This window comes from Aulonocara sp. 'chitande type north' Nkhata Bay, linkage group LG3 (assembly GCF_057382095.1).
Source record: "Aulonocara sp. 'chitande type north' Nkhata Bay isolate Kocher_YH1m ecotype deep benthic linkage group LG3, A_spYH_male_GT1.1, whole genome shotgun sequence".
NCBI lineage: Eukaryota > Metazoa > Chordata > Actinopteri > Cichliformes > Cichlidae > Aulonocara > Aulonocara sp. 'chitande type north' Nkhata Bay.
Window position 1 is genome coordinate 69,561,075 of NC_141346.1, and position 10,260 is coordinate 69,571,334.

At 42.7% G+C, this 10,260-nt stretch overlaps 1 long non-coding RNA gene across 1 annotated transcript; it reads right to left on the reverse strand.

Moving 5' to 3' along the window:
* Nucleotides 1-556: 556 nt before the first annotated feature.
* LOC147336856 (uncharacterized) lies at nt 557-5,997 on the reverse strand. The gene is made up of 3 exons (XR_015128652.1): nt 5,855-5,997; nt 3,481-3,586; nt 557-669 (listed from the first exon to the last, which is right to left on the reverse strand). It is a non-coding gene; the product is annotated as an uncharacterized LOC147336856 (long non-coding RNA).
* Nucleotides 5,998-10,260: the final 4,263 nt, after the last annotated feature.

Genomic DNA, 10,260 nt, shown 5'->3' on the forward strand with positions numbered 1-10,260 from the left:
AACACAGTTTAATGAGCAGAGTTGTTCCAAACAGTCAGGCTAAAATGACAAGATAACAATATAAATACATACCTCACAGTAGCTGCACTTGTAGAGTCTCTTTCTGGTGTGGATCTGTTGGTGTCGTCTCAGGTCATGTGGAGATTTAAAAGTCTTCTCACACAGGTCACATCGACAAGGTCTCTCCTCAGTGTGGGTAAACATGTGTTGTTGTAACTGTGCGTCTGTTGTAAAGTATTTGCCACACTGTTCACAGCAGTACACATCATGTCTGGTGTGAATGCGTAGGTGTGTATTTCGGCTCCCTCTCCGGCTGAAAGTTTTTCCACAGATGTCACAGCTGTATGGCTTAATTCCAGAGTGGGTAACTAGATGACTCTGTAAGTGGCTACTGCGAGTAAAAGCTCTGCCACACTGATCACAGCTGTACGCTTTAACTCCACTGTGGATGAGCTGGTGTTTTTTTAGGGAACGCTTCAAGGAAAAAGACTTTCCACACAAGTCACAGCTGAACGGTCTCTCTCCAGTGTGGATGACCTGATGCTGTTTTAGTGAAGCCCTCACAGTAAAACCCTTCCCACACTCGTCACAGGTGTGTTTTTTCTCTCCCTTTCTTCTGTGAGGTTTGTCGGCCTCCTGAGAGCGCTGACTTCTGGCTCCATGTTGGTCCTGCAGTGACAGAGATACAAACAGAGGCAGTGAGTGAAATGCAGTCGTGGAACAAACTCAACCTTCAAACTCCATTAACACTAGTTTTAAACCTGAAGGTGGAGCGTGGCACCACCTATCCCCACCTGCTGGTAGTTCTAACACATTACACCCAACCTGCTGTTAAAGATAATTCATGACTGTTCAAACACTAAAATCATGCCCATCACTCCTGATTGTACACACACACACACACACACACACACACACACACACACACACACACACACACACACACACACACACTATTTTATAATTTAGATTATTTTGTTGTTTCCTATTACATATTTCTATAATTTGTATAGATTTATACAGAATTATTCAGTGATAATAAATCCTATGTTTGTTTATTCTAAAGGAACCCCGTTAGCTTCCACAACAGATGTTGCTCGTCTTCCGTCAAATACTCACATAAAATATTACACAATAAAGTGGATTCAAGATATCCACATAATTTCACTCTTACATCCACAGTGAGGTTTCACAATTGTTCAAATATAAGCAATCAATAATAATAACAATAATATCAATAACATTGAGGCACATTACACAAGTTTCAAAAACAAATCATGTCTTACAATATTTACAACAACTAAAAGCTCTGTAAATCGGCTTTTAAGTGTTCATTGAAGTTTTGAATAATTCTCTAATTTTTTAAGGCAACTTATTCCACTTAAAAGTTGCTCTAAATGTAACAGTTTTACAAAACGTTACTTTTAACTCGAGCATTTACTAAATTGCAGCTTGTTGAAAACTGTGTAATATGATGATGTATTTCATCTGGATACTGCAGCTGAGCAGAATAAATGTGGTGTGTTTAACAGAATTGCTTTCTTTAGAACTACAAGTAAGCCATAGAATATTTTAGCCTGTACAGGAAGCCAAGAAAGGTTATTATGCATTTGATCAATATTAGTATAGTATGAACATCTTCACACATCTGGACGCCTTATTCTGGACTAACTGAAGTCTGTTAAGATCTGTCTTATTAGCTGCTGACCAAATGATTGAACAATACTCCAGATGAGACATTACTAGTGCATTAATGACATCTTTCATAATGAAGAAGTGATACACAAAGAGCATTTCATAGCCATAGCTATGCCTTGTCGGCAGAGTTATGTGACATTAGTGATGTTTGTACTTTCAGCGTTAACTTGGTTTTAAAGCCTTTAAAATATACGCCGTTCAATAGTCGACCTTAATCTTACAGAGAATGTGATGATTTTGTGGATAATTAAAGTCAGTCATATATCCACAAACACAACAAGCTGAAAGTCAGTGATGCTGCTCGGTTTGCAGTCCTGAACATCACGGCACAAGCAGGATCCACTGCACTGTTAATGTTAGCTGTGTTATATTGCTGCCTCTGTTCGGTGGTGTCGAGCCAAACGCACTTTAACGTGTGTTTGAACGAGCTGATGGTTCACTCGTTAAGCTGAAAGAAAGATGCTTTAATCACAGCAGTCACACATGTGTCCACTGCACCATCTGGAACTCTTCTTGTTTACACTCGTAATAACACAAACACTAAATCCTGCTTCTCTGCTGCTGTTGTGTAGCAGTGTGTACACCTGAGACTGTCACCTGTGTCTGTCCTGCATTCTCTCTCTGTTTCTTTCTCTCTGATTGTGGAATAAAAGTATGAACATGTGTTTATAAGTTACACTTGTGTTTGAATCCTGCAGCTTATCACACATTTGATTTCCATGTGTGACGACTGCAAGTGTCCAGAGTGAGGACAGACTGAGGGAGCCACTGCTGCACATCATCTGTGAGGCTTTGCAGCCCTGATGATCCACCAGGACAAACTCAGCAGTGTGTGAGGAAGAGGAGGAGGAAGAGCCAACAGCAGCTGACAGATGGAGAGAATAGACAGACTGTTCCCTGTTTGTGAAGGACTGCTAGGAAAGTTTAACATAACTGTCTGTGCTGAATCAGTCTTATTAGGTAATGTTCAAATAATGTGATCATCCCAGTGTTTCCAGTGTGGGAGAAAGTACTCAGGGCCTTCAAGTTACACACTATGAAAGGCAGCAATAAGTTTAATGTTCAGAAACCTAAAGTCTGTATCAGCAGCAGAATGGAGCTAAAAATAAATGTTGGTTTCAGTTCTATGAAGTTTTGAGTATTTTGGATCAGCAGCTGCTGTGTTTGTTGCATCATATTGCTGTAACTGTTTATATGCTTTATATATTCTGAGCTAAGTTGATCTATAGTGTTAGATGATACACTCTAATAGAGGTACGAGAGAAGAACATTTTTGTACCTATAGGAACATTTTTTTAAATGTTCCCTTAAAAGTACATTACTGGTCTTTAAAAGTCCAGAAATGCCCCTTTAAAGGTTCAATTTGAAATAAAGTACAAATCTGTATTATAAAAACTTAAGCAGCAACTTCTCCAGGTTCCAATATTTATGCAATTCTCAAACCTTTTGGCCACGACTGTATAACCTCTTCTGAAGTTTAGTGGATATTATACATGGTTATGCTCAGGATGTGTCGGCCAGTTTCCACTGGAAACGCCTTTTGGTTAAACTGTCAGCGAGGAATTTGCATTTGCACTGTTACATTTTTATATAACTTTAATGCACATAAACAACAGCTGCTTGTTTCAGTGAAAATACATTGATGGGTTTTTAATAAAGTTGTGCAGCTGTAAAGTATTTTGTCTGGTGTCAATTCTATCGTCAGCTACATCGTTATGGCAAATGTTCAGATGTATATGGTGATAAATATCTTTGGTCATATGGTCCTGCTCTGTCTGTCACCTTCTGTGTTGAGCTCATTGTTTCCTCTGTAGTGGCTGAGCTGAGTCCAAGTAGCTGAAAATGTTCCTCTGCTGCTCCGTCAGACTCTCCTCCTCCTGCTGATCAGCTGGGACACAAAACAGATCTTTGTTAGGCTCCACACTGCACTGAAGAGTCAAAGTGTCTCATATGTTCATCTGACAAGTAAAAGAACACATTTTTGTTTCCCGAGGTGGGCAACTTGTTGGAAACAAACACAAAAGGTTTGAACACTGATACCTGCCATTGCTGGCATTGAAAGATGCAACGCCAGCAATGTGGATTGTCAAGACTCAAACCAATCATCAAGCAAAGACAACAGGGATCATTTGTTTCTGTTTATTTAGCATTCACAGCATTTGTAGTTGCCTTCTGTGCAGGGGAAGTCCACGCACACTGTGTGGTACCGCCATCCGCAGAAGGTGCATTCAACCTCTGTAAGAGAAACGAGGTTGTCTGAGACTGAAGTGATATTCACTAAAGAAGTGGTGATTTGTAAAACTTCACATTTTGATCCGGGACGTACTCTGCATGAAAACAAGTGCTCACTCTTCCTGCTCAACAAATGACAAGGGCGGAGCCTTATACCACGTGATACAGAAGCTGTGCCGTGTGATGCTAAAATTAGCAGGGAAACAACAACGGAGAGCACGTCAGGGATGACGAGAAAGTGACAGGAGAAAATCCGTCCCGGTCAACCACCCAAACATCAATAACGGGAACCTTATACAGCGCTTCCCTATACACGTCGAACTCCCGCAGGCACAAAGACATTACGGAGGCTATCACTTATCACCTGACCAAAGATATGGCTCCATCAACACTGTGCAAAACGAGGGATTTAGGAAAACGATCAACACCCTAGACAAACGCTACACAGTGCCGTCCAGCAACTATTTTTCTATTGTTGCACTACCTGCTCTGTACACGCAGCGTCGAGCAACGGTGGAGACGGAATTTCAAGCAGGACAACATTTTGCTGCAACAACAAAACGTGAGACATTTGTTGTTTTATGTTTATTTATTGTTATGAGAGAATCATGACCTCAATTCTAAGCCAAAAAATCGTGATTCTCATTTTATGCAAAATCGTGCAGCCCTAACATTAACACAAAACTATTGTTTCACCAGAGAAACACACATGAAGAGAGAGAGAGAGACAATAACAGCTACCAAACAGTCGTCATAATTCGTCACACAATGAGAAAAGGACAAATCAACAAGTAACAATGACTAATTAATATTAAAATCTGTAACATAATGTATTGTTTGGAGTTTAGTCTGATTGGTTCAGGATGACCTGCCATTATCCAATCACACGTCTGCTTACCTGCATCTTTTCTCTTTTTTCTAACCTGAGCACCTGATGGCTTTGAACTTTTGTTGTCCATCTTCCATTGGTTTGAATTTTGCGCTCCAGTACAAACACAAATCCCCCAACCCGAGGATCAGCACAATTAACCTAACAGACCTACACCTTAGTTCACAGATTTACTTTGTCTAAGGTTGATTTCTGGGATTTCACACAACCCAGGATTCAGATCGTGAATCCATGATGGGCTTGGATTTACATCATTATAAATGAAATGTGCTCTACTTGGAAGCAGCCGGCCCCGCCCCTTTTGACGGGTTGTGTGAGACTTTAAATCATCAAACTGTAAATTATAAATTAAATTGTTATTGATCCTTTACCCCGAGTCCTAAAGTGTAGATTTATTTTCTTACTCTTCTTATATTTATTGTTTGTTTACTTGCACCGCTGTAACTGCAGCCTCGTCGTCTCGTCTCTCTATATGCTGGACTGTCTGTAGCGGAGATGACAATAAAGTTTACTTTGACTTCAGCAGCGCGCAGGCGCACCGAGGGCTCTCGCGCTCACTTTATAGAATTTAGAAAAAACATGGGTGCAGATTATAAGTCTGTATCATAATATCTGTTTGTTGTTTTTATTTTGTTTTGCGAGTTGGTTATTAGATGCCGCTCCAGCCAGCCAGAGACTCCCTGCCCTCTCCTCCCTGTGCCGCCAGCAGCAGGCGCACCTCGCAAACTGAGGGCGCCCTTACTCCCAGCAAATGGCTGATAGAAAACCGATCGGTGCCTACGAATTTCCCAATATGCGCTGGCATGACGTCGGGGAAGCATGGGTACGACCGATTCTTTTATTTTTTTCTTGCCAATGCCCGTGATGCCCCCCCCACCACGATGCATTCTATTGGTTTGCACACTTACACACACCCAGCTGTGGTTTCCTGTTTTGCTGGACTCTGGAGAGCCCCGCCTTTAACGCTCTTCTCTCACAGAGAGCAACAGAAAACTTGGAAAAACTCCAGATTGACTGAACTCAGTTCAAAGTTACCTTGACACCTTTAGATGTGAGACGTAGTGATGGTCCGCTTGAAGCTGACGCTCCGGTGCGTGTGTCAGAAAGATCAACGCGCTGCTTCAGAAGCACCGTGTCGAGGCTTGATTCGTTTGGCCAGAGTCACGTGATCAGTGACGTCTGAAGCTTCGTTTAGAACGTACCTTTTTTTAAATCGAACTTTATTGAAACACAATGAGTATACAACATACAAACAGATGAAGTTTACAAAAGAACAGAACATGAACATACAGAACAGCAATCTTTAAAGCCTGAGGCAATCGTGTTAAACACACGCGAGATGCTCACGTAAATCCAAGAGCTGCCCTTTTTTGTTCCCTTTTTTTCTCAGTGTGTTCCTCCTTCAGTTTGTCAATATAAAATTGTACTTAGTAGTCAGTATAAGCTTTGAGTGATATAAGTTTGTATGTGACAGAATACTGCATGATGACCTTTTGATGACTTAGACTTGATAAATTCTTCCTCACAGCGATAATAGCTGAACCAGCTGTGATTATTTCACTCCTGCCAGGAAGAGGAGAGCTGGACACTTTGATCTGCACTAACAAGAAGAGAACCACACACACACTCCCTACACACTAACATCCCTCTGCCTATGAATAGATGTATTCACTGTTGTATTACGTTTGTATATAAATAAAGAAAAGTGCAGGAACAGAGCGCACATCACAGGCCCCACTCTGGTGGGAGCATCTGTGTTCATGCCCTTGCAAGTAAAATCTGCAGCGTCTGTGTGTTTCTACCTTTAGATTCTCAGCTGAAGAAGTGTCTTTAGAATAAATCTCTTGACACAATTAAATCTCAATCACAAAATATGGCGCTCCGAAATAAGACTCACACCGTTAATTCATCATTTTCACTCTGCGCCACTGCTCTTTATCAGGCCGTGTGAAGCACAGCAAACAGTTCAGTCGAGGCCTTGAGCCACAAACAGACGTTGTTTTCATAACCAAACTGCTTTAGACCCTGTCCCCTAAATCTGCACAAATGCCCTCTGGGTGACATGAAACGCATTTAACCAATAAACAATCAATGGCTTCTTGTTGTTGGAACAGATGCTGTGTTTGGATGTTTGTGTGCAGCATTTTGTGTGTCAGCATAAGCATCTGTTAGTAAAGCATTCTTCATTGCACAAGTGTGTGTGTGTGTGTGTGTGTGTGTGTGTGTGTGTATCACTCTTCATTGCACAAGTGTGTGCATGTGTGTGTGTGTGTATCACTCTTCATTGCACAAGCGTGTGCATGTGTGTGTGTTTGTATCACTCTTCATTGCACAAGCGTGTGCATGTGTGTGTGTGTGTATCACTCTTCATTGCACAAGTGTGTGCATGTGTGTGTGTTTGTATCACTCTTCATTGCACAAGTGTGTGCATGTGTGTGTGTGTATCACTCTTCATTGCACAAGTGTGTGCATGTGTGTGTGTTTGTATCACTCTTCATTGCACAAGCGTGTGCATGTGTGTGTGTTTGTATCACTCTTCATTGCACAAGCGTGTGCATGTGTGTGTGTGTGTGGATCACGTCTCAGTGAATTGAATCAGCATTTCGACTTGTGTGCGTGTGTGTGTGTCATTTCTCACTCAATCAACGAGTGCAGATGTGTTCATATGTGTGTTTCTCTTCATTCTGAGTCGGTGTGTGTAGATGTGTGTGTTGGTTTACTTAACAGTAAATTACCATGGTAACATATAGCATGAATTTAACCTGCTCTGGCTTCAATTAGGGAATTATAAATGGGTAGTGTTGGCAACTTGTGATGCACCAGAAAAGAGCTGCTATGCTAGTAAATTGTAGCCTAAATGGAAGCAGGGAGACAAAACAGCAAACATGTCACAGATAGACCATTATCAAAACTCTAAGATTAGGACACAGCAGAATCTGACTGATGAAAACTGAGTGTTTCTTTGAGTTTGTCATGATGTGCTGTGTGACATGCAGGAAGGACCCAAATGAAGGGCTCACAGATGGAAACTTAAAGCGTAGCTTCATTCGCTAGAAATACTTTCATAGGAAATTAACAGAAAAACTAGAAACTAAACTAAACTCAAGAAACGAAGGAAAAACAAAAGCAGGAGCACAGAAGCACGGACTAGATACAGGACACAGTGACAAGAGTTAGTAGAGAAATGACTGGAACAAGAAAAAACATGAAGACAGAACTAAAGCTACACTTGACTTGACTCCAGCAAATCCTGCTTCCTCCCTGGGGCCTCCTCATGCCCCAAAACCCTCTGGACACCCAGGAGGCATCATAGTCAGATACCCAAAGCACCGTAAAAGGGGTCAATCAGCATTCTGCAGAGGTTGGCTGGCCTCTGCCTTAGATATAAGGGGAGGAGCAGGTGGTCAGAGTAGAGCAGCTGCTCCTCTGCATCGAAAGGAGCCATTTATTGCCTCAGTTTCAGCTTCAGTGGTGTTAACTGTCTGAGAGTAAGGCTCAAATCTAAAAATATATGTAGAAAACACATCAAATATAGCATGCTCAATCGTAGCTAAGTCCATGTGCAAAACATATTTAAAGTCACCAAGTACAGTGCAGGTGTGCGTCTCCTCTGCAGGGAGAGTTCAGGTCCAGGATCAAACAGGGACATCAGGAACAGAAGCAGCTCCATTGATCCGACTCCTCTGATGGCTGAGCGATCAGTTCATAGATCCTCTGAACTGTGACAGAGGTCTCACTCTGGAGGAAGCTCTCAGCACTTTCCAGCAGCTCCTCCATCATGGAGGACGTTCCCTCACTGTAACAGGTGGAGGAGAGAGGAGAGGAAGCACAGGTGGATCCTCTGAGGAAGAGGAGCGTTCCTACAAACCACGTGATCACATGAGCAGAGGGGCGTGGCCTTCAGTGGTAGTAATAAAGGAACAGTCCACATGTTCCACTTTGAAGGCTCCAACAAAAAAGACCTGTGATCACTTTGACTCAGTATGATGGATTCTTTGGATTTGCCTTTGTTTCTCTGGCTTTTCTTGTGTGTCTGTAGCTGTGTCCCAAAACGTCAGCCGCATCCTTCGGAGGACCCGGCCTTCCTAGCCTACGTGGGCCGGTGTTAAGTCTAATTGTTGAATGTTGCCATTGTGTTTCTTAAATTTGTACAGTCTTAGTTTAAGCAGTACGATCAAAGCCATTCCTTTGATTCTGACTCTGACCACCTCTCCAGCCACTCTGTGCTGGGGGAGGTTTTATTGTAGATACATCCTTTCTGAAAGGTCTGTTTCTTCTGATGTAAGCTTCCTGGGTTTATGACCCTTTGATCAGCAGACACACACACACACACACACACACTCAGTGTATGTCATTTACATACAGTGCCTTGTCTTTGTAACCAAAGGGGGGTTGCAAGGGGAGGTGTTTTGTAAACTATTGTTTGAAGTTTGTCAATAAAAGGCAGCGAGAGGAGGCCACCATTGTGGTCATTTCGACGTGCTGGTCACAGATGGAAGGGCCTCCCTTGCGCAAGAAATCGATCGAACACTGTTGCCTTGTTTTTCTTTCATGGGAATAAGTCCTGGATACAGCGGGGTCTGAGTTTAGACCCAACAGCCGGGTCCTGCAAAGACCGAGAAGGCCAGAAGTGCGAGGCTGTGAAATGGGACGGTCCAGCCTTCAGATCTGTGTCACCGCTGTGTGGGTGGAGTTTAATAAACTCGCCGTCTGCTCCTTGCTATCTAAAATATTACAGGACACTGGAGTAAACTCTCGACCGTCTCACACTTCTGTTTCATCAGTTTTCTGTTTGACGTTTATTCAGCTGTGTGAAAATCCCGGAGGAACTTTGATCTCAGCCAAACCGATTTACTCCGGAACAAATGAAACACAGAAAAAAGGCAAACAATTACATTTTTAAGTTATCCGAGTGACTTATGGTAAATGGCCTGTACAGCGTTTTACTTGGTCCTAAGAACCCCAAAGCGCTTCACACATCCAGTCATCCACACATCCACACACTGGTGATGGCAGCTACAGTGTAGCCACAGCCGCCCTGGGGCGCACTGACAGAGGCTGCCGGACACTGGCGCCACCGGGCCCTCTGACTTATATATCATGTTTAACCTGAGTAGCCAAAGAGCAGGGGTCTGAAAACGATGAAGCTGGGAGTCCGCTGCTCTCGCCGGCTGGAGTGACCATTGAACCCCCCGGCTTGCTATCGAGCGGGTGGGTAACAGACGTCTCCGAAAACGTCGGCGCGCTTTTGCAAATATGCGATGTCTTGATGAACCCAGCAGATATTTTAAGTTTACATAGCTACTTTCTCCCCTTAATATATGTTAAAAATTTATTTTGTGGCCCAGAAAGATTAATAAGACTAATTTTAAAACTTAGTAGCGGCCGCCATTGTTGGCAGCTGAAATTAGCTGGGCCGCGCTATGAATTCTGGGATATGG